The sequence below is a fragment of the Miscanthus floridulus genome, chromosome 4, assembly GCF_019320115.1.
Source record: "Miscanthus floridulus cultivar M001 chromosome 4, ASM1932011v1, whole genome shotgun sequence".
In the NCBI taxonomy this organism is placed as follows: Eukaryota; Viridiplantae; Streptophyta; class Magnoliopsida; order Poales; family Poaceae; genus Miscanthus; species Miscanthus floridulus.
In genome coordinates, this window is record NC_089583.1 from 54,882,851 (window position 1) to 54,903,219 (window position 20,369).

General features: G+C 39.3%; 2 non-coding genes across 2 annotated transcripts; both read right to left on the reverse strand.

The window, feature by feature from the left end:
• Positions 1-6,558: 6,558 nt before the first annotated feature.
• On the reverse strand, positions 6,559-6,665 carry LOC136553002 (small nucleolar RNA R71). Its single transcript, XR_010782910.1, has one exon. It is a non-coding gene; the product is annotated as a small nucleolar RNA R71 (small nucleolar RNA).
• A 12,033-nt stretch (positions 6,666-18,698) lies between these two features.
• Positions 18,699-18,805, reverse strand: LOC136553168 (small nucleolar RNA R71). Its single transcript, XR_010783074.1, has one exon. It is a non-coding gene; the product is annotated as a small nucleolar RNA R71 (small nucleolar RNA).
• Between the last annotated feature and the right edge of the window lie 1,564 nt (positions 18,806-20,369).

Genomic DNA, 20,369 nt, shown 5'->3' on the forward strand with positions numbered 1-20,369 from the left:
TACCAACGGAGGGAGTCATGAAGACGATAGGGCTAATGATGATTTGGGGAGTAGCTATTACTCTGATGGCGAAGGTGATACCAATCATGATGGGAGAAATCCTAGGAACCTACCCGAGCTAGTGCCATGTGCCGCCAAGGGCGATCCCTATCACTTGGTTGGACCCCCTAAGTTTAGATACCAAATTCGGTTAGCTCCAATGCCTCATAGGTTATGTGCTCTGAACATTGAGAAATATGATGGTGAGTGTCGCAAAACCACCTAAATTATATGGCCCACATACACCTATCATTGTCCTAATGACCTCTGACTACGACACATGAGAGCCAGATAGCTATGATAGTTTATCGGGTGTCCTCGGGGAACCCTGAATCATCCACATTTTACAACTCATATAGGATCAACATGGAGTTACCACAACATTACAATAGTTGGTACAAAAATATCATGCATCAGAGTGCTAAAGATTTACGTACTTAAATTACAAAGCATGTTCAAGTTAAAACTTAACTTATGTTCAAATGGTGAGTAGAATTGCGGAAGTGACTTATGTAAAGCATCAAAAGTAGAAGTGATGTCCAGATCATGTTGAGCCCACTAATGTTACATCAACTAGCAGCATGAGTTAGATCTAGCAACAGAGGTTCACAAACCCTTAGTACTTGAGGGCACTCAACAATTCTTACCCAACTAAAAGAAAAGGCTCCAAGGGCATGTAGACTTAAAGGAAAGTTTGAAGCAAGAATAACTTTTATAGAAAAGCTTACTACAATTGAATCCTTACTTTCAATGTTTTAGCTAGGTATTAAGTCACTAGTGGTATCCCGTTTGCACCTGATCTAGCTCAATCACTTCTTTAAGCATCTCATCTCAACCCATCTTATCTCATAACCTTAAGTAACCATGTTTCATTGATTAACTACATTGAGTGGTCAGAGGGTCGAGTCTCCATAACCTGAGGAGCACAACGATTCAAATTGATTTGGCCCAACCGGGGTTTCCTTACCACACGACATATGTAGGTCCTAGACCTACATATACCAACCTTCACATGGATCCTCCAAACCATGAATGGGTTTGCGCCACTTGAGAATACAGTACTCCACCTTCCCTATGTCAACCCAATGGTTTCATAGGATGGGTACATGCTACTCTCACGATCTCTCCACCCCCAATTCATGGTTGTCCATTCCCATAATGTAATGGCCAAGGTATTAGGCTTACCAAAGTATGTGGCCAGTACTACAAAGTCTTGACCACATGGTGGCCTACAATGGTATGGTCCTTAATCGACACAGGTAGAGGCACTACATTGAGACTCCATTCTCGATGCAAGCCACTCGCCCGATCTCAATTTCATATTATCATAACCAAGGTATATCACAACCCATAACTAGGGTTGAGAAGAGCAAGGTAAACCTATTCACTCAAACGATGAAACCATCATTTGACTTCTATTGAAGACTAAGCATAACTAAGCATCAGAGATATTGACCTATTCATACTAGCAGGGTAGAACCAAGGATACCTGAATATCATGGTAATCATGCAACAATGGTATTCGACCAACTCCTAATTACTTAATCCACATCACACAAGACTTAAAGTGTATTAAAGATTTGTAAATACTAAGAGAAGGGTTTATGCTCTAGGGCTTGCCTGCGTTGTAGAGAAGGTTAGATTCCATAGAGAGATCTAGAAGTTAGACTTGGCACCACACCATTGGTGGATGGACCTTCTCTAAAACTTGATCAACATGAGTCTTCTCACTCTCATACACTACACATAATAAATGATGCTTTGCTTAATATGATGGACTACATGCCATGATGCATGATCAGAGATGCACAAGTGCACAACTAGAAATTAAACAAAGTTAAGAAAGTTGAGTACAACTTTCCTTCACCAAGAAACTAGGGTTATTATCATAAAAGCATTTTAGTTAATTAACTATCAAGTTAATTGGTTGTCTATCATGAAAGTAATTATACTAACATGAACTAGCAAGATTAGCATGACAAGCATCTACATGGCTTAAAAACTTATTTTGCTTATAGAACTAATCAAGACTTTCATACATGCATCCATTGGTTTGATATATAATTAAGCCATTTTAATTAGTAATCAAAAGTTGATTATGGGAACATCAAGAAAATAGTTAAGTTGCCAAGGAACAACAGAGGTTTGGTGTTCAAAGGTCCATAATCAATCCCAAAATCACATCAAAGACATTTAAGGATTGATAAAAATCATTTTACCATTTATTAATTAAAGAAAAGGCATTTAAACATAGTTAAATTAATTCAACAAGTTACATTTATCAAAACAGTACTAAACTTTTTGTGAAGGAAGGGACAAGCATATAAAGCATACACAAAAAGTTTCAGCATCATAGGATTAATATTTTTATTTATAAAAATCATACAAGGTTCATTTTATAATTAAAAGAGGTAATTTTTAAGGATACAAAACTACTGAAAATGACAAATTCATATTTTTCCTTGGTAGAGAATCTCATGTCAAAGCTACACAACAAATTTCAAAATTTTATCAAACTCATACAATTTATTATGAAATAAACAAGAAACTGCACATAAAAACATTTTCTAAAAAGAAGAAATCATTTTCTACGCCAAAATTCTTTTCTCACCCACCTCACCCCTCCCCACCTGCCACTGACGTGTGGAGCCAAGGTCAAACCAATGTTGTCCACCCTTGATCGAGCAGAGGATGGCAAGTAAGCCATGCTGTTCGCTGATGGCGAGGTTGCTAGCGCTGAGAATGGTACCTATAGACTCCCCTCGACCTCACGCACGTGTTGATGCTATTAATTGAATGGATTAGGGCTCGGCTCAGTGCACTACCATGGCCATGGCATACCGGCAGTGCATCGGGTTGGTGGAGACAGCCATTGGTGGGGTTACCGGTGATGGAAATGGCACCAAGGACTTCCTCACAACCACACACACACACACATCTATGGTGTTAGTTGATCAAGCTTGGTTCCTACTAAGCTCGGCCATAGCCATGGCAGCACAGCGGTGCATGGCATGGCAGCATAGTGGCAAGATTGTCACTTCCGACAAGCAATATCCAAGATAGTGCTCGCTTAGCATAAGGGAGCTCACAACAACAAGCTAGGCTTGATGGTTGAAGCGGAGGTGGTGTGGATGCGGCTGCTGATGTCGATGGCGGGTTTGGTGGTGTGCATCAGTGATGAGCTGGCAGTTCAAGCATGACCTGAAGGGGAACCACTCAATGGTCAAGAAGATGAGCATCACTAGTGCACAAGTGAACTAGAACAACAAACGACATAGCATATGGATCTCTAGAATGACCTAGCCATGGTAAGGTGCTCGTGGTGGCCATGGCAGGCACTGTCGCGATGGGAATGACATGTGCGACTGATTTTGGTGATGATAGGCAGCATAAGTTGGTCAGTAGTGTTCACAGAGGAGTAGACAGAGTTGGTGGTGCGAGCAATTGAGCTTGGAGCGAGTGGTGTCGATGAATTTTGGCCGACACATCAACATGAACTGGCGATGAGCAATAAGGGAAGAAAAGGGAAGACATCGGCGATGCTGTGCTAAAGATGGTGAGGGCGAGACACAAGCGAACAACAATAGCTGTGTCCCAAGTGCCAAAACAATGAGAACAAAAGTAATGGACGACCATCGACGATGAGCAGGTGAAGCAGGCAGCTCATCGAGATTACTGTTCACACTAACAGGTCATCTTCTCGTCCCTTTTTCTCCATATTTCACAAAATGACTTGATGATAAATCTTAACCAATGTTGTTCATCTATGTGAGATCTCCAACAATGCTTCAAGGTTCATCACCAAAACTTGCTAGTTTAAAAGATTTTGAATTTCAAAGATGAGTACTTCGAAACTGAGAAACTAGTTTTGGTTAGGGTTTTTAGAAATAGTTTTGGTTAGCAAACTTTGGACAATTAATTAGTGAACAAACATCTATTAGTCATATCAACCAATTACATGGTAACATAGCTCAAACATAGCACTAAGCAATGAAATAAAGTGTGAACAAATTTTATTCATGTAAATTCCATTTTATAAATCTCCAAAGATTGAACTTATTAACTGGTTTTCAGGACTCAGCCATAAAAATGACTAAGTGTGTAGTCAGCATTAATTCAATTTTTGGAGCTCAACTTTAGCATGTTCGATTCAAAAACCTTACCAAACTTTTATTTCACATGAAAACACATACTTTGTACTATAAAGTTTATTTTAGCAAAATTTTATTTGTGTAAGCAATTTCACATATATAATTTCACCAAGTTCTTTAATTAGAATTAATGATAACATTTCATGCAACATAAGAAACACCATATATGCAACATATGAATGCAATAATTGAAACTTAATACACAAATGACATGACTGTTGATGATCGATAACAAACATTATAAACCATCAATATAACATGTATAAGGGTATGAAAATAATCACCAACAAAGGTTTAGGGGTTTAAACTAACAAATTCCACAAGTTTTGGTGAATCTATGTTTTCAATAGGGTTTATCCAGAAAACCATCATGGTGCACCTAGATGTTAGAAGTAATCACGCTTATCCATGGCATAGTCAACACTAGAAGACACCAGAGGACACCACACCATGGCGGAGGGCGAGAGGTCACTAGGTGGGACTGGCCGGTCCCACCTATAGAGTGGCCAGCTTGTGGGGCCACCTGTTAGCCTTTGCCATGCTATGTCAGCTCTCCACCACCTCTTAGGTTGCATCTACGCCATCCATTCAAGTTGATTTGATCCGAGGGCTCACGATTGATGTTCTGGCCTATATATACCAGCCCCTACCATCCCCTGAGGCATCAAACCCTGATCCAGTCAGTTGAGAAGATAGAAACCCTAATCATCCTCAGAGCTCCACAATATTCTAGGGCAAAGCTAGCTGGGCTAGGTCTAGAGGGAGGCAAGCTTTGCTTAGATTCCTGATCTTGTCAAGAAGTGTGGCTTGGTATAGCCCCATGTATCCTCTTTTGTTTCTTTCATTATTCATATGTTTGCTATAATTGATTTGACATTCTCCTTCATATTATTCACGTTCCTAGTTATAATGTTCATCATCTACTTTGATTATATACTTAGTATAGCTAGATTGTCTTTATGCTCAAGCATAACTTCATATAGTGCTCGCTCTGGTGTACACGGGGTGAGTGGTCGACATTGTGTAAGCAGTGGTGCTTATACGTTGTTCACCAGGGGATGCACCATATTCTGGGCCATGTGGTAGATCGTCGATATGACACTCCCGTTGAGTCCTTTGTAGTCCACTCCCTGAATATAGGACAAGAGGATCTAGTTATAAAGGAAGACAAGCTTTGTTCTTAATCTTCCTTAGTAATATCCCTTATGTATAGATATAAAGTTGATCTTAGCCATGACTACTAGGTGTAATTGCACTAATCAATGTATGCTTTGACTTGTATTTAAGAGTGACTTAGGAATTATTCCTCTAATATTCTACTTAGCAATGCTAATGCCATAGAAAGGAGTACTCTGAGTGATTAATTATCATTTATCATTACTTATCATATACATTTATCTCTTGACTTACCCCTGTTGTGAGTAGAAGTTGGTTGGTTATGGTTTATCTCTCCATCTTGCATATAAGTTATCAATATATTTGAACTGCCCATCCTTCCCTATGGTAAAAATATAAATAACGACCCCTAGAATACTCCTGGGTGAAGTGCTACAATGGTATATTATCTATGCGCTTGAAGATCCCTATCATTCATACATTTATTCTTTCAAGTCACAAGTGAATACCAATAAGCATTTCTGGCATTGTTGCTAGAGATTAAATTTAAAACCTTGATCTTAGCAGTGATGTTCAGAAATGTCAACAAGTATTTCTAGCGCCATTGCCGGGGAAGGTAGGTAGACAAAGGAAATATTGATAAACTTGTACTTATTGATGAGATCGAGATAACCATATACCTCTGCTCAAATAGGCTTACCCTTGTTCTATCTACTTTTATATCTTATGCAGGGTAATGTATGACTAGGTTTTGACCTTCCAACAAACTACATTGAAGATCCAAAAGCTTTAATTAGGAGAACTACAGCCAAACTCAAGAAAGTCTTAGCTTTAGAACCGAAAGACAACCAGATAAGGCAGAGCTTAACACCAGATTTTGAAGCCATGGCTGAAAAGACTCTTCATGAATTCTCTGCTCCAACTACAGCCAACATCTGTACTAGACCAACAGTCAATGTGGGAGACAATGGATTCGAGCTCAAGCCAACTCTCATAAATATGCTGTAAGTTAGCTTGTTTTGTGGAAAGGCACATAAAGATGTGAGTGCTCATCTCCAACACTTCCTAGAGATCTGTAGCACTTTCACCATTAAGGGAGTTCCCTAAAGATGCCATACTACTTCGCCTCTTCCCATTCTCACTCTTGGGGAAGGCGAAGCAATGGTTCTACACCAATAAAGATAGGAATACTACATGGGATAATTGCTCCACTGCCTTCCTAGCAAAGTTCTTTCCCATAGGCAAGACCAATGCTCTGTGTGGGAGAATTTCAAGCTTCCAATAGCAACATGATGAATCGGTCCCTGAGGCATGGGAATGCTTTCAAGACAAGATATCAGAATGTCCTCATCATGGAATGGAGAATTGGCTACTCATGCAGATGTTCTACCATGAGTTGACTAACAGTACCCATGAGAACATGGATGTTCCTGCTAGAGGTGCTTTCTTATCACTCACAATCCTAGGTGCAACAACTCTCATAGAGAAGATGGTCTCCAACCAAGGCTAGAATGAAGAACGTCTTCAAACATGCAAGAGAGGTGGAGGAATGCATCAACTCAAGGAGGTAGAATGTTGTATGCCAAGATGGATATACTCATGAAGGAGCTCAAAGACTTAGCCAATGAGAAGCAAGAAGTCATGCACATTTATGATTCCCACATGACATGTGAAGAATGTGGAAACACTGGGCATTTAGGGAGCAACTATCCTAAAACCCATGAGGATGTGAATTTCATCAACAACAACTACTTTCGTCCTCAGCAAAATCAAGGATGGAATCAGCAACAAAGGCCCAACTACCAAGGTAATTACCAAGATAACTATCAAGGTAATAATTCAATAATTTTAACAACCAACCACCCTTGAGAGAATTAATTTCTAGCCAAGCTAAAATAATGGAGGGCTTATCTAGAAAACTAGATTCCAATGATAGAATCTTAGAAAACATAAATAATAGAATGGATAACTTCTCCTCTGCCATTAAAAACTAGCATAGCTTTAATAAAATGATAGAATCACAAATAGTTTAACTGGTGGCCGCTATTCCTCCAACTGACAAAGGAAAGATTCTTGGGCAACTAGAACATCTAGAAATAGCAAATCTTGTTGATATTCACAATGCACCATACTACTGTATACAACCATCGATGGGAAGGTGGATAGACTATTCCATGCCTAAAAAGAAAAGTGATCCAAGAAGACCTATCATCCCCATAGCCATTAGAACTCACATTTTCCAAGAAGTTGTCTGTGACTTCAGAGCAAGTGTCAACATTATGCCTAAGGTAATCTATGATAAAATTAATGGAGATATTTTGTTGTACACAAATATGCGTTTGCAGCATGCAAATCAGTCCCTCTGCTACCCAAGGGAATTCTTGAAGACATATGTGTACTAGTGGGACAATCATACGTACCCATAGATTTTGTGTTTTTGGAAACAGGTGGAGATGTAAGGGCACCCATTATCCTAGGCCGACCCTTCCTAAGCACCGCAAAAGCCATCATCTACACAGACAGTGCAAAGATCTGCTTCACAATCAAGGATAAGGAGAAATTCACTTTCAAGAATCGTATCTTACAATCTCCATGTCATCCACAAACACTGTACTTGCCCAAAGACACAATAGTGAGCAAGAAGAAGAACAATCAGAGAAGAAGGAAGAACAAGGCAAGGCAGCCACAAGAAGAGTTAGTCAATATGATCAACACACTCTGATCAGAGTACGACAACTTCCTCGCTCCACCATACCTTGCTAAGAAGGACGATCTAGGCGTACACATGATCATGTGTATAATAGGACAAAGAATATTCCATAAGATCTTCTGTGACATTGGGTTGGGTGTCAACATAATGTCAAAGATGGCAGAACAATCAATCTGATTTTTGGAGGGAATAGCAAAAGATATCATGGTAAGAATACATGATCACTATGTCCTAGTCGACTTCATGGTCCTTGATATGGGAGAAGAAGAAGACATGCTCATCATCCTTGGAAGACCATTCCTCAACACTACCAATGCGATCATCTATGTCGCATCTAGATAAGTCCACTTCCAATTCCCTGGAGAAAAGGTATGCTGCTATTTCAATAGTTATACCAATTATGAATAGCTAAAGAAGACCTGCTTTAGGAGGAGACATCGATCATCCTGATGCCAAAGGAATCAACCCCAAAAGAATGAATGGGAGGAAGATGACTAAGTTGTGAAAGATGAACCTACTCCACCAAAGTCAAGTCCATAGACCAAGTAGGTGTGGAAGGAAAAGGTGACATCATTCGAGTCACCATCACTAGAGGTGCAACTATCAAGGTCTTCATCCCTAGGACCGACAGATGCACCTAGAGAATAAAGGACTTTCTCCAGTCAAGTCTCGTCAGGAGGACCTAAAAATCTAAACCCTCGCTAGGAGGTAAAATTGGTAGTTATCTATATTTAGTTTTTAACATTGTACGAATTATTTTGACTTTAGCATATATACTTTTCTACATTAGCATTGCATTAAAAAAATCTCATTATTGCATTATAAAAATACTAAAGCCCCATGTGAATAAACATTCACTGTGGTAGCAAAAAAATAAAAATACCATGCATACAATTATATAAGAAAATCCAAAAATGTTAGATGATCGTCCTGCTAAAATTCTGCCAAAACAAAAATCATTCTAAATCCCAAGAATAACTAATCTCTAGATGGATGATCACTAACCTATTATCCTAATTTGTTCCATGAGTTTTGGTGATCTTGTTAGTATTTTACAGGATGATACACATGATCAAGAGCAAGTTCACTTAGCTATCTTCATCTCGCTCACCCATGGATGAGGAAGACAACTGCTGATAAGACTGCTCTGAGAAGGATCACTCAACTTCAATATTCGACCTTGACAACATTCAGCTTGGGGGAAGAGCATCCCCCATGTATCTAGCTAAGTATTTCTTTCCTTTTGTTATTCTTAAGTTTGCTTTACATTTCCTAGTTAAAAAAAGATGCATAACTAAAAACAAAATAAAAATTTGTCTTTACCTAATATATATATATATATATATATTAGTAATGTGTGATATAAAAAATGAAACCAAATAAAAAGTATGTGTCTCAGTTTAACTTTTAAGAGCTAAATAAATAAATGGACTCTAAAGATAATCTCTTGAAATAAAAATGATGAATAGTTACTCTATTGGAATTCCTTTCAAGTACCTAGTTTTTAGGCTTGAATTCTCCTGTGTTTTGGATAAGACTTTTTGATATGAGAATTTACTCTGAGCATGAAACTCGTGGGTAGCATATGCTGGCGGATATGATATGAGAAAGTCTGAGTTGTTGTTTATCTTGTTCCAAGTCATACTAAAGTTCTAGAGATTTATCTTTTGGAAAACATAAATGCTAGATGATGTGTTCCTATATGACAAAGCTTGAATTCCTACTAAATCCATACATGATATTTAGGCTAATGAAACTTCTACTTATATGTTGCTTGTTTTGCATTGAGTTTAGTCAAGCTTTGTTGAACCTTATGAGAGGTTTGTCATGCTCTTAAAATCAAGATCACATACACACCACCCACATGTGCACTACTCCTACACTAGGGGTAGGCACAAAAACATGTCATTCCATTTAGATCCACCCAAAAATGTTTCACTCCTACACTGGGAGTAAACACCAAAAATATGATTGATAGGATATTCACCAAATAAATGCTCCAAGTTCTTGTTTCTATCTCTCCAAACTTTTGTTGCTGAAAAGAAGCTTTGGCTATGCAAAACTTATTCATGAAAAAAGTGTTGAGAAAAAAATGGACAAGTGTTCGAGATATCTAAAACAATGGGTACTCAGATACCCGCCTAAAAAAGAAGAGAGATGAATAAGATAGCCCATGTAGAATTAGGTTAGCCACCATATATCCACCATACATCCACACACTTGCACATCTTGATTTGATAGTATAATTCAACTCTCTTTGGATCCGAGGTTTGACTTTACAATATATGTATTGCAAGTATGCTCCTTTATGCTTTCTCCACTCCTATGAGCTCCACATAAGCCTTAGTTATAGGAAGAGAAAGGCATAACATTATTATTGCCTTGGTGAGGATCCACAAATACCACATATATTGAGAGACTTGAGAATGCCATACAATGGAAGCTTTGAGTTTTATTTTGAAAATCTATAAAAAACTCTGGAATAATGGTTGAGCAAAGAACTTGAGACATAGTGCTTGATTTGATCGTTCTATCTTTCAATTGCTCAAGACCCAAGTGAAGGCTAAGAAGCTCCATGGTTGAAGGTAATATGGGTAAGTCTGGATGTTAGATCAGTTTATTCCAATCCGAATGAGAATTCTTGTTTGAATGCATGTGTACTTTTGAGGAGTGAAAACATTGATGCAACTCCTGATCCATTTGCTGAGTTTATCTTTGCTCAGGGATGAGCAAAGGTTAAGCTTGGGTGAGTTTGTTGATGATAGATAACAAATATTATATAACATGTATAACGGTATGAAAATAATCATGAACAAAGTTTAGGGGTATAAACTAACAAATTCCATGAGTTTTGGTGAATCTATGTTTTCAGCAGAGTTTATCTAGAAAAACGTCAAGGTGGACCTAGATGTCATAGGTAATCATGCTTATCCATGGCATAAATAACACTAGATGGATCTAGAAGACAGCAGAGGACACCACACCATGGCGGAGGGTGAGAGGCCACTAGGTGGGACTGGCCGGTCTCACCTATAGACCGGCCGGCCGGTGGGGCCACCTATCAACCTCTGTCTTGCTACGTCAATTCTCGACCGCCTCTTTGGTTGCATCTACACCATCCATTCAACTTGATTTGATCCAAGGGCTCAGGATTGATGCTTTGGCCTATATATACCAGCCCTTGCCAACACCCCTGAGGCATCAAACCCTGATCAAGTTAGTTGAGAAGATAGAAACCCTAATCATCCTTAGAGCTCCACCATATTCTAGGGCAAAGCTAGCTAGGCTAGGTCTAGAGCAAGGCAAACTTCACTTGGATTCCAAGTCTTGTCAAGAAGCATGGCTTGGTATAGCCCCTTGTATCCACTTTTGTATCTTTCATTATTCATATGTTTGCTCCAATTGATTTGACATTCTCCTTCATATTATTCATGTTCCAGGTTATAATGTTCATCATCTACTTTGATTATATACTTAGTATAGCTAGATTGTCTTTATGTTCAAGCATAAGTTCGTATAGTCCTCGCTTTGTTGTACACGGGGTGAGTGGTCGACATTGTGTAAGCATGGTACTTATATGTTCTTTACTTGTGGATGCACCATATTTCGAGCCATGTGGTAGATCATGGATGTGACACTACCAGTTGAGTCCATTGTAGTCCACTCCCCGAATATAGGACAAGTAGGATCTAGTTATGAAGGAAGACAAGATCTATTGTTAATCTTCCTTAGTAATATCCCTTATGTGTAAATATGAAGTTGATCTTAGCCATGACTACTAGGTGTAATTGCACTAATCAATGTATGCTCTGACTTGTAATTAAGAATGACTTAGGAATTATTCCTCTAATATTCTACTTGGCCATGCTAATGCCATAGAAAGGAGTACTCTAACTGATTAATTATCATTTAGCATTACTTATCATATACATTTATCTCTTGACTTACCCCTATTGTGAGTAGAAGTTGGTTATGGTTTTCCTCTCCCTCTTGCATATAAGTTATCAATATATTCCAACCGCCCATCCTTTCCTGTGGTAAAAATATAAATAATGATCCCTAGAATACTCCTAGGGTGAAGTGTTATAATGGTATATTATTTGTGTGCTTCCAGATCCTTATCATTCATACATTTATTCTTTCAAGTCACAAGTAAATACCAATAACCATTTCTAGCATTTTTGTTATATATTAAATTCAAAACCTTGACATTAGAAGTGACGTTTAGAAATGTCAATAATGACACTTAGTGATTTTGCTTGATGACGTTCATGATCAAAGTTTTAACTACTTTTAACATCTAGGATGTTACAATCATCCCCCTTAAACAAATCTCATCCTAAGATTATGGAGTGTCAAAAGGCTTGGGTTAAGTAATGTAAAAGGAAATGTGTCAAGCACATTAACTTGTAAGAAGTTCATAAAACAATAATGGTTGGTTTGGAGATTACAACCGAGATCGAACGAAGGTTGCAATTAGATGAAAACATAGATGTGAATTCCGAAAGAGGTTCCAAGGAGAGAGAAAGCACATGAATTGTGGGCTATAATGGAACATGACCACATACCTCGATATCAGTGAGTGCCCAGTAGCAATTCTTGATGGTTGCAATCCATAGGAGACCCTAGGTTTTGAAGCTGCATCGTGGTCATGGATCATGGTACCACCATAGAGCACAATTACAGTAGCTTTCAACCAACACATGTCGGTTCAAATTCAAGAGAATAGCATGTGTGAGGATAGAAGAAACCATGACACGACACATGCTTAGGTTGGGAAGCCAAGGATGAGTTCTATGTTTCTGTATTGAGTTAGCGAAGGTAATTTAAGTGCATCCAAAAGTTCCCCAAGGATTAGAAATTGATGGAACAAAGATCATCAAGGGTGATTAATTGATAAAAACTTGGTACATGATGAGATTCATTGGAATAGAACAGCGATAAGGCAAAAATAGCTGTTCCTAGAATGAAAGGAGGAAATCTCAACATCCTCACATTTTAACCTTTATGTGGATGATATGATGCATGCTCATTCTATACGTCATCCCAATGTTAGCAGGACACTACTTCTTATATAGGGCAGTACTTTATACACTATCTTCACTATAGTAGACTAGGATGTCGAATAGCACTCGGTAGAGCATTGTAGGAGAAGTTCACTTGACTTGCTGAAGAAGAGTTGAAATCCTTTCGGCGCCTTCTACTTGAGTCACCAAAAAGTCCTCACGGGCATTACGACAAGCATAGGGGAGATTAGAAGAACATTTTTAGTTTATTACCTTCAAAAAAATTTAAATTGCAAAATCATTTTGAAGTTTTAAAGGTAATGTTGTAGCAGATCCATGTATGAGCTCTGATACCTAGTTGTGGCAGACCCACCCAAATTATATGGCCCAAGTGCACCTATAATCTCCTAAAGACCCCTGACTGCTGCACATAAGAGCCAGATAACTCTGGTAGTCTATCGGGTGTCCTCGGGGAACCTCAAATCACCCACATTTTATAACTCGTATAGGGTCAACATGGAGTTACCACAACATTACAATAGTTGGTACAAAAATATCATACATCAAAGTGTGGAAGATTTACATCATTAGATTAGAAAGCATGTTCGAGTCAAAACTTAACTTAAGTTCAAATGGTGAGTAGAATTGCGGAAGTGACTTAGGTAAAGCATCTAAGGTAGAAGGGATGTCTAGATCATGTCAAACCCACTAACATGACCTCAACTACCAGCACGAGTCAAATCCTGCAATAGGGGTTAACAAACCCTAAGTACTTGAGGGTACTCAACAAGTCTTACCCGACTAAAAGAAAAGGCTCCAAGGGCATGCAGGCTTAAAGGAAAGTTTGAAGCATGAATAAATTTTGTAGAAAAGCTTACTACAATTGAATCCTTACTTTTCAATGTTTTAGCTAGGTATTAAGTCATTAGTGGTATCTAGTTTGCACCTGATCTGGCTCAATCACTTATTTAAGCATCTCATCTCAACCCATCTTATCTCATAACCTTAAGTAATCATGTTTCATTGATAACTATGTTGAGTGGTCAGAGGGTCGAGTCTCCATAACTGAGGAGCATGACTGATTTGACTCGATTTGGCCTAGCTAGGGTTTCCTTACCACACGACATTTGTAGGTCCTAGACTTACATATACGAACCATGACTCGGATCCTCCAAAACATGAATGGGTTCACGCCACCCAAGAATACAGTACTCCACCTCCCTGCGCTTACCCAGTGGTTTCACAGGATCGGTACATGCTACTCTTGCCATCTCTCCACTCCTAGTGCACAGTTGTCCTCTCCCATAATGGAATAGCTGAGTTATTAGGCTTACTGAAGTATGTGGCTAGTACTACAAAGTCTCAACTACACTGATGGCCATCAATGGTATGGTCCTCAATAGACATAGGCATAGGCACTACATTAAGACTCCATTCTCGATGCAAGCAACCCGCCTAGTCTCAATTTCATATTATCATAACCAAGGTATATCACAACCCATAACTAGAGTTGAGAAGATCAAGGTAAACCTATCACTCGAATGATGAAACCATCATTTGACTTCTATCGAAGTCTAAGCATAACTAAGCATCAGAGATATTGACCTATTCATACTAGGAGGGTAGAACTAAGGATACCTGAATATCATGGTAATCATGCAACAACTGGTATTCGACCAACTCCTAATTACTTAATGCACATCACACAAGACTTAAAGTGTATTAAAGATTTGTAAATACTAAGAGAAGGGTTTATGCTCTAGGGCTTGCTTAGATTCCATAGAGAGATACAATAGGTAGACTTGGCACCCACACCACTGGTGGATGGACCTTCTCTGAAACTTGATCAACATGAGTCTTCTCACTCTTGGACACTACACATAATAAATGATGTTTTGCATAACATGATGGACTACATGCCATGATGCATGATGAGAGATGCATAAGTGCAAAAAAGAAATTAAACAAAGTTAAGAAAGTTGAGTACAACTTTCCTTCACCAAGAAACTAGGGTTATTATCATAAAAGCATTTTAGTTAATTAACTATTAGGATAATTGGTTGTCTATCATGAAAGTAATTATACTAACATGAACTAGCAAGATTAGCATGAAAAGCATATACAAGGATTAATCACTTACTTTGCTTACAGAAGTAATCAAGACTTTCATACATGCATCCATGGGTTTGATATATAATTAAGCCATTTTGATTAGTAATCAAAAGTTGATTATGGGCACATCAAGAAAATAGTTAAGCTGCCAAGGAACAATAGAGGTTTGGTGTTCCAAGGTCCATAATCAATCCCAAAATCACATCAAAGTCATTTAAGGATTTATAGAAATCATTTTAGCATTTATTAATTAAAAATGGCATTTAAACATACTTAAATTAATTGACCAAGTTACATTTATCAAAACAATACCAAACTTTTTGTGATGTTAGGTATAAGCATATAAAGCATACACAAAAAGTTTTAGCATCACAGGATTAATATTTTTATTTATAAAAATCATACAAGTTCATTTTGTAATTAAAAGAGGTAAGTTTTAAGGATACAAAAACTACCAACAATGACTAATTCATATTTTTCTATGGTAGATCATCTCATGGCAAAGCTACACAACAAATTTCATAATTTTATTAGACTCCTACAATTTATTATGAAATAAACAAGAAACTACACATAAAAACATTTTTTGAAAAGAATAAATCATTTTCTGTGCCAAAATTCTTTTCTCACCCACCTCACCCCTACCCACCGCCACTGACATGCGGGTCTAGGGTCAAACCAACCCTGTCCATCCTTGACTGAGCAGAGGCCAGCAGGTAAGCTGCGCTGCTCACCGATAATGAGGTCGCCAGCGACAAGACCAGTACTAATGGACTCCCCTCAACCTTGCGCACGCATCAATGCTATTAGTTGAATAGATTAGGGCTCAGCTCATGCAAAAACAATGGTGGACTGGCAGCGCACCAGTGCGGCGAAGACGGTCGTCAGTAGGGTTACCTGATGATAGAAACGGCACCAAGGACTTCCTCACAACCATGCGCACACATCTACAGGTGTTAGTTGATCAAGCTAGGGTTCCTACTAAGCTCATCCATAGCCATGGAGGCACAATGGTGCACGGCATGGCAGCATGGCGGCAAAATCACTGCTCCATCAAGCAATTGGTCAAGATAGGGCTCGCTTATCACAAGGGAGCTCACCACCACAAGCTAGGCTTGATAGTTGAACCGAAGGTGGCATGGATGCGACTGCCAACGTTGATGGTGGGTTCGGCGAACATGCATCGGTGGTGAGCTGGAATTCTAGCACGACCTGAAGGGGAATGACTCAACGGTCAAGAAGATGAGCATCACTGTTGGTGGTCCATAACGATCAAATTTAGTCACCAATTTAGACATAAAAAGAGGAGAAATTGGCAATGTTAAACACATATGCATTTACTACTAACCTAGTTCCACATGTATTTGGAGGATATTGTTTTTGCAGGACCTAAACTCAAATGTATGGAAAATTTCACCAAAAGGTGCTTTCCGACGTTGATTTGCGAAAAGGAACAATAAACACACCTAGGAACTCAACTCATCTAGGCAAATTACCTACCGAGGAGTAGCCCAGGACCAGCCCACAGCTCACCATGTGAAGGCGGTGGCGAGGGGGTTTGGTTAAGGGGTGGCCGACCCCTAGGGGCGACTAACCCTCCACCGACTGCCTCTCGGCCATCCCTTTGACATGTGGTGGCATGGGAGCAAGCTAAGGTGGTGCTACCCGATACTTCACGCCAAGAATAGCCATAGCACTACCCTTGCTCGTAGTATAAATAGAGGGGCAACCCCCGTCTACAACACACACCATTAGACCATCCTCACACTCCACTTAGCAACACCTCACTCTCCTCTTTAGTTTTTACCTTTTAGTAGCTTTAGAGCAAGGCAAAGCCACCTTGGAGGGCTTGGCTCCTTGGAAGAAGAGACCTTTAGGTATGAAAAGAAATATGAGTTCTTCCAAAGTCATGACTTCACTTTATATTTATAGTCATACTTATGAACTAGACTATAGTTGTTATGTTATAATCTTGATATATGAAATAGTCTATAGTTTGTGTGTCATGAGAATAGCATACATGACTTTATGCTTAACTACATGTATAACATATAATCAGAATTAGAGCAAAGTTGAGGTGGCGGTTCATCATGCTTTTGGTTGTGTCCAAGTCATTTACCTATCGATTCATATGGTCAGGAACCTAGGGAGATTTAGGTAGTTTTGGTATATGCAAGCATGGTGCTTGGGTATGGAAAGATAGGTGAATGCAATGTCCCTCTCCACGGTTGAGGGGTAGCGTGGCAGGTGGTGATAGCCCTATCCATCCCTTCTAATCCTCCACATTTGTTTGGGGTGTAGGAGTCTAAATTGTCACATGAGGTTGCTAGGCAGACTAGTACTCGGTGACCTCCTGACCTGCTTCACACTTAGCCCAAAAACTAATTATGTAATTTGTATGATCATTAACTAATATTTGTACCACTATACTAGACTAATGTTTGCTTGACTTAGGATTATTCTTCTATTCATTCTTTTCCATTTTATTCGTTGAGGAATGCCAAGTGTGTGTCCACTATCTTGAAATCACCAGTTCTTACCCCTGCTATAAACATTGGTGTTCTTGCAAGCATTATTATTCAAGTTCATATCCATGCTAGACTCTTAATCCTTAATCAAATTCCTTCCTTTGGAAAAATATAAATAATGATACCTAAATACTTCTAGGTGAAATGCTACAATGATAGCTCCATGCGCATGTGGATAAATATCTAAAATTGTTAAGGAACTATCAAGGCTATTTCTTAGTAGCATTGCTACATACTAGTAATGTTGCTAAGAAATACCAACAAGCACTTCTAGCACCATTGCTAGGGATACAAACCTAGTTGCTATGCTAAGAAGTGCCAACAAGCATTTCTGGCACCGTTGCTAGGGATACAAACCTAGTAGCTACAATAAGAAGTGTCAATAAACATTTTTGGCGTTGTTGATGGGGAAAGCATAATTGATTAAAGAATCTAGTAGGAAATGTTCATGATAATATACATGTAAGGTAGCCATTGTTTATACAGGCTAACTTCGCTTGTTTTCTCCTATTATGGATGAAAACATGATATGTATGGCCAGTTATGATCTGCCAAACAACTACATTGAAAATCCGAAGGCACTCCTAAGGAAGAAATGGTCCTGTGCTTCTTCTTCTACCACTCCACCGACAGATGAACTAGTCACCCCTGCACCATCTATTGCTCCAATCATATCCAAGATGCTCCATGACTACTCCATCCTTGCTATTGCCAACATGCCCATTGGGCTGGCTATCAACACCTAGGAACAAGAACTTTGAGCTTCACACCAGCCTCATCATGATGGTGTAGGCAAACTAGTTCATCTGGTTTGTCAAGTGAGGACACAAACGTTAATCTCCAACACTTCCTCAAGTTGTGCGACACTATCATCATCAAGGATGTTGCACCAGAGAGCTTTAGGCTTCGCTTATTTCCCTTCTCCCTCTTGGGGAGGGTGAAACAATGGTTCTATAAGGAACAGAAAGCTGTCATCTCGTGCAACAAGTGTTCCATGGCATTCCTTGCCAAAATCTTCCCCATGGGTAAAACCAATACCCTGAGGGGACAAATCTCCAACTTCCACCAGAAGGCCATAGAATCCATTCCTGATGTGTGGGAAAGGCTGCAAGACTACATCCAAGCATGCCCGCACCATGGGATCAAAAACTAGTTAGTGCTTCAAAATTTTTATGATGGGTTAACATTCATGTCTAGGGGCACATAGATGTGGTAGCTAGAGGTGCTTTCCTTTCCCTCACCATTGATGGAGCCACAACTCTCATCAATAAAATGGTGTCTAATCAAAGCTAGGGGGAAGAAAGAAAATCACAAAAAGGTATGCATACCATGAAGGAGATGAATATGCTTGCCTGCAGAAATAGACCTTTTGATGAAAAGACTAGAGGAATGGGCCCAAGACAAAGAAGCAATGTAGGGCACTATCTAGGCCTTGGACTCACATGATGTGTGAGGTCTGTGGTGATGTTGGCCATTCGAGGAATGACTTCCGTAAAACCCACGAAGAAGCTGCTTACATCAACAATGTGTTTCACCAACCACAAGGTGATAATGGCTAGAATAACTAATCCCGCCCACAAGGTAATTCAAACTTCAATTCCAACTACAATTTGAATCAACCTTCTTTGAAAGACTTGGTACTAGGCTAAGCAAAAATAAATAAGAGTTTGAATAATAAGCTTACAACTAATGATAAAATTCTTGAAAACATAAACTCTTAAATTGAAGGTTTAACATCTACTGTTAAGAATCCAATGAGCTTCAATACAATGGTTGAAACACAACTAGCTCAAATAGCCACTGCTATCCCTGTTGATTGGAATGGAAAAATTCCCTGCTCAACCTGAAAAGTCTCTCAAGAAAATAAATGCAGTGACTACGAGGGGTGGTCAGTCCACTCGTGATCCACCAAATCCTAACCAATCTTCAGGAAAAGCAAAAGGGCGCTAGGAGGCTGAAGTTTGAACAACACAAAAAGAAAAAAGAAAAAAGAACTAGAAGAGGAGACAACACCAAAAGACTTCATCGACACCAACTACCTACCATTTCCCACAAGGAACCACAAGTAGGCCATGGATGAGCAATTCGCTCATTTTGTTAAGATGATCGAGAAGATACATGTAAGCATTCCATTATTGGATGTCTTACATGTACCTTCCTATGCCAAGTACATCAAAGACATCATCAACAACAAGTGACCACTACCATCCATGGAGGTTGTCCAGTTGACGAAAGAGTGTAGAGTGGCTGTACTCGAATGTCTCCCTAAGAAGAAGAATGATCCTGGGCGCCCCACAATTGCAAGCTCCATTAGGATCCAATACATCAAGCATGCCTTGTGCAACCTTGGGGCTAGCATAAGCATTATGCCCAAGGCTGTCTTCAACAAGTTGAACCTCATGCAACTGGCACCAACACCGATGATGCTCTAGTTGGCTGACTCAACGGTTTGCTACTTGACAGCGATAGCTGAAGATATTCTGGTGAAAATATGGGGTTTCTTTGTCCCTATTGACTTTGTGGTGCTCGACATGGAGGTAGCAAAAGAAGTGCCCCTTATCCTTGGACGACCTTTCTTGAGCACTGCTAGAGCTCAAATTGATGTTGGAGCTAGAGAAATCTGCTTCAATATCGATGGTAATGAAGAGAAGTTCGCCTTTAGGCCTAGGAAGGAACAATGCTCCATCATTTGGATCAAGTATGGGCC